Here is a 5,716-nt window from a genome sequence, read left to right on the forward strand (position 1 = left end):
CTATAGAGAGCATTTCTCCTGGATATGAACTTGGTGGTGGTTCATTTAGCATCTGTCTAAAATCAGAGGTAGTTTTTTGTACAGTAAGATTACATGAGTCAATTGATAAAAGTGGGAATCATTCCTGTGAATATTGTCCCTCACAATTCATTCAAAAACATTTGCTTCTGTCTTTGCAACTTTATGCTCTCTCAATTCCCACACCAAGTAAAAACCTCCTTGGTGAGCTTATAATCAATCTTGCATATTTAACAATTTGGATTTTATCTTAAGATCTATTGGAACAAAATCTATTTGATTTATAGTAGATGTAAAATAGAAAAATTAGGATGGGCTATTCTGGACATGTAGAATTAGTTTCTTTTATAATAATGAGTTTTCTACCAACCTGTGATTATTACACTAAAAATAATGCTAACATATATTTTATTTCATTGTGTGGAGTTTAAAGGGATACACTGGATAATGAAATAATATTAACTAGCTGAACGTTGATGCCTATTTTTCAGTTTTTTAAAAAATTATTTTAACAAAGTTTTTATTTTTACTGTAAAATTGCATTTGATTAGATCCACTCTTAAATGTTTATTTCTTTTTCATACATATGCAAATGGAATCGTTTTCTTATTTTTATTTTAAGGTTGATCATTGTTAGTACATAAAAGTAGTACTGAACTTTGTATATTGATTTTGTATCTTGTGACTTTGCTGAACTCATTTATTGGTTTTTGTGAGCTTTAATGAATTTCTTATAAATTTTTGTATTCAAGTTTACATCAACTGCAGTGATAGACAATTTCAACCTCTTTCCCACATGAATGATTTGTTTATTTTCTTATGTAATTTCTTTGGATATTAAGATTTTTGTCTTGTTCTAAAATATCAAGACACAACATCGAGTATTTTATTGTTATGGGGTTAGTCATAAGATTTTCATTGATGCCCTTTAGCAGATCTAGAAAGTCTGCTTATATAGTCCTCCTTTCCAGGGAGATTAATCATGAATGAATTTTGAATTGGTCAAATGCTCTCTGTGTCTTTTGAAGGGATCTTTCTGTTACCTTCCTTTATCCTATTTCTTTGTGTAAGACATTGATTGATTATTGGAGAGGTCAATATTGCATTTGTGAAATAGTTCCATTTGTTCATGGTGTACAATCATTTTGACATGTTCTTCATTCATTTCACTCTTTTTTTGAGAATTTCTATGTGTGTATTCATCAAAATTTTATTCGTATCCATATTTATTTATGATGCTTTTGTCTGGTTTTCATATCAGAGTAATACTGGCCTGACAGAACAAACTGGAAAGTGTTCCCAATAACTGTCTTCTATTTTCTGAAAGGGATTGTGAAGAGTTGGCATGAATTCTTCACTAAATATTTAGTAGAATTTACCAGTTAAGTCACATGATTCTGGGCTTCTCTTTTGTAAAAAAAAAAAATTAATTAATTGTACCTCTTTATCTGTTGTAGGTGTATTAATATATTTGGTTCCTTCTTGTATTTACCTTAATAATTTGTGCCCAGTGAGGCATTTATATTTCATTTGTAGTATTTCATGTTTTTAAATGTTGACATAGAAAATTCAATAAGTTTAATGTAGGAGAATGTTTAATATAGGAGAATGAGGCTTTGGTGTTTTCTGTGAATGACTTGAGGTTTTCTCTGTTGTAAAGAATGATATGACGACCATCCTGCCATAGTTAATACTTATTGTGTGAGTCAAATAAGAAGGCAGAAGGAAATGAACATCCATCATTTAATCACAAAGCAGTGTATTCATTGAAGCCTTTGAAAAGAATTATCAAAAATTTCCAGGAGAATTCCTTTCCTGGAATCACCATTAAAGGACACTGGCTAAACAAACAGGCATTCCAGAGTCCAAAATTTAAATTTTATTTCAGAACCGAAGACCTCAGTTCCCAGGCCACAGCACAAAGGGGCTTAAGAATTACCTGGCACCAGGTCCCAGACCACGACCTCATGTGATTGTTTGGCTGGAACAAAACATGTGCCTTTCCCCAGGCAGGCCTCATCCTCTTCCTGCCTCCTATTCTTTGACCAGCCACCTGTTATTTTTGCCAGATTTTTTTCCACCTCCCACATCCTATGATTTTTTGGATCCCTCTGCAGGCTGCACGATGCTCAGCCCACATTGGCCATGCAGATGGGAGAGATCTCTCAACCTCTTCTGGCACTTAGGAGTCATGTGTCAATGGTACCAACTCTAGGATAAAAGGTTCTGCCATACACAGACTTGTTTCTGGCCTCTGTCAAAAGGAAAATTTTAGGATGACAACAAAAATGAGATGCTGGCCTGAAAGTTCTACCTTAAAGGTGTTGTACTGGAATGGGCATAGAAAGTCAACACCAAGACAAAAGCATACCAAATTGCAGAGTCTTTATTGCCTATGGCCATGGAGGATTCGAGTCTATAACCCATGGCCCCGAAAGGAGGGTGTCAAAATTTTATGCCCGTAAACTACGTGAGGGGTGAGGGTGAGGGGTGGGGATGGGGGTGAGGAGCTTCAGACAAGGCCGGTGGATTCCATAAATTACCTCCTGGGTGGAGATGAGGGTGAGGGGCTCCGGACATTCTGAGGGCCAGGGGACTTCGGTTATTCTGATTGTTACTTAAGTGGTTTACAGAAGTCAAGATAAGCATTAGTTTACAGATTGTCTGGGTATGGGTGGAAATCACACACCTTAGTTACTTATTACAAGTTGCAGGGGCCAAGATGGTATGGGTTTGGACTGCTTGCCTGTCACATTAGGGTCATAGAGAGCAGTTTCAACAGAAAGCCGAGGTATGGTTGAGGTATGCAGTTTTATGGGGCTTTTTACCATGTCACAAAGGGATACCGTCAGCCTGGTCATCCTTAGTCACCATTTCAGGATCTTGGTCAACAAGACACATCCCACCTTCAGCACTGGTGGGTCTTGGGCAAGGGCTCCTGGGATGTCATGATTCAATGGCAACCTGGAGCAGGACCACCTTAGCAGCCCATGTCCACTGAGTCTCCCCTGTGGCAGAAACAGACACAAGCCACAAAGAAGCTATCCCATTGGCTGCAGCAACTACACCAGACCTCTGCATGACCTCCTCTCAATCCCAGGAATTCAGGAAAAGGCACAATTATTTCTGAACTCAGAACCACAGCAGGAGGACCCTCCATGGCCTGAATCACCACGCAGTGGGCAAGAATTTTAGGCTCTGCTAAACAGGCTGCAAGGCCTGTAAACACTGAGGCTCACAGGGGCTTCCGGACTGAGGAAAATGGGCCAGGTTGCTGAAGGCTGAAACGTCCTGTAACAGGTGAAGATCTGGCCAGATGGTGCTGCACCTCAGCATCAGTGCCAGTCAGACCTAACTAGACACTATATTAATGACACTTGGGGTGGACAGGTGTGAGCCTCCAGGCTGCAAAGAGACCCTGAAGGAGAAAAGGAGATCTGCCCTGGGGCAAGGGTCCAGATCATGATGACTAGGCCAATTTAAAAGCACCCCAATCTCCTCTGTTCTCAGAGGCTCAAGCGGGTGAACAGAAACAATTTAACTGAAGTCTCACTGAAAAAACAGGGTCCCATGGAGTTTGTCACCCCGTATCTACAACTGGAAGCAGTCAGTCACCTCTCTCTCCTCTATATGCCAAGAACCTCTGTTCAGGGCTCCTGACAAACCCCTCCTCCTTTCTGCCTCCCGCCACAGTACACTTGCTAAGAATGCCCGAGATCTGGCACATGAGCATTTTGCACAGCAAGTAGAGGAGCAAATGGGACAAGGCTGGTGGTGTGACCTGCACAAGGGCGGATGTTCACGGGTCCAGGCTGCAGACCAGCTCACCAGGTAGCTGGTGGCAGCTGTGTGCTCCCCACCGGGCCACTCAACCTTCTGGGGCCGCAGATCCTGCTGCGGCTTCGGTTTCTTGAGCGCAGAATGTATAAATGCGGCTAGGGGGTCAAACGTGGGGACTGTGGCGACCTCTGGTACTTCTGACCATCCGGCCCAGGCAGCAGCCAGCCCTGCCCGCGCCTCCACCAGCGGCCCCATCAGCCCGGCGTGCCTGTCGCTTCTTCTCCCCGCAGCTCGCCTCCGGGTTCTCTCAGTCGGGCACCGGGCTGCTCAGTGATGCAGGACCAGCTCAGATCTCGAGTCCTGCACCTACCGGGCGAACAAGCCAGGAGGCCGGGAGAAAAGCTGTCTGTCGCTCCAGAAGGAACAGGGTCTTCGCACTCCAGGACGGAGTGGGCGCCCAGTGGAGGGTGTAGGCGCAGAGAATGGCAGCGGCGGCAGCAGCGGCAGGAGGAGGAGCAGTGGCTTCTCTGGACGTGGCACTGTTTGCCCCCTGAGCGTCTCCCTAAGGCAGTCATGATTCAAAATCCCTGTTCAGCACAGGTGCACAGTCACAGCTGAAAATTGTAGTTATCTAAGAGGACTATTTCTTAATTGTATGTCTATGTTTTATATAGAAGTGTTTTGGTTAATGTTTCTCTCATTCTTGTTTTGCAATTTTCATATTACTGGATTTCTTTTGTAGAATAGGTTCCTTGACATTCGTGTTTTGTGAGTTTGGTTTTACCGACCTATTATGATTTTGAATGTAAATCTGCAACTTTATGTACATGTTAAGTCGATGTGGGGTTTAATTAAAACATGAATCAGCCATATCTGTCACCAATAAAATCATGTCTGTTTGCCTCTATTTGTTTATAACTTATCTTGCATATTTCTTTTCTTGGCTGGTGTCAAACGTTGTTTTATCTTGTTCAGGAGAGTAGTCATGTAAATAGTCTTAATTTACATGTACTTATTAATGAATCTATATTATCTTTGTGTGAGAAAAATACATTTATAATTTGAAGGTAATTTTATAACACTGTATCTCTTTTATGTATCACTTTACACACTCTCTCTGTTTCTCTCTCTCTCTCTCTCTATGTGTATATATATATATATGTTTTTTTTTTTTTTTTTGAGATGGAGTTTCACTCCATTGCCAGGCTGGAGTGCAGTGGCACAGTCTCTGCTTACTGCAACCTCCGCCTCCCAGGTTCAAGCAATCTCCTGCCTCAGTCTCCTGAGTAGCTGGGACTACAGGTGCACACCACCACGCTCAGCTACCTTTTGTACTTTTAGTAGAGACAAGGTTTCTCCATGTTGGCCAGGATGGTCTTGATCTCCTGACCTCACCATCAGCCCACCTGGGCCTCCAAAACTGCTGGGACTACAGTGGTGAGCCACCATGCCAGGCCACTTTACAATATTTTAATTATAATAAAAACACAACAACATTTACCATTCTATGTCTTTTTAATTGCATAATTTTTAGTAGTGTTACATATATCCACGTTGTTATGCAACAGACTTACAGAGCTTTTCCAGTGCAAATCTAAAACTCAGTACCCATAAATGACAACTGCCCATTTTACCCTCTCCTGAGCCCTTGACAAACACATTCTACTTTTGGTTTCTATGATTGGATCACTTAAGATATCTCGTAGGTGGCATTTTTACTCCACCAAATATTTTCTTTGATATCCAAAAAGCTTCTTAAATTTAAGTAGTCCCATTTTTCTGCTTTTTTCTTGTTACTTCTGCTTTTAATGTGATATTAAAAAAATTACCAACACAAGTGTCATGATTTTTACCATATATGTGTACATACACACACACACACACACACACACACACACACATATATATATATATATAT

This window comes from Cebus imitator, unplaced genomic scaffold (assembly GCF_001604975.1).
Source record: "Cebus imitator isolate Cc_AM_T3 unplaced genomic scaffold, Cebus_imitator-1.0 Scaffold972, whole genome shotgun sequence".
Classification (NCBI taxonomy): Eukaryota; Metazoa; Chordata; class Mammalia; order Primates; family Cebidae; genus Cebus; species Cebus imitator.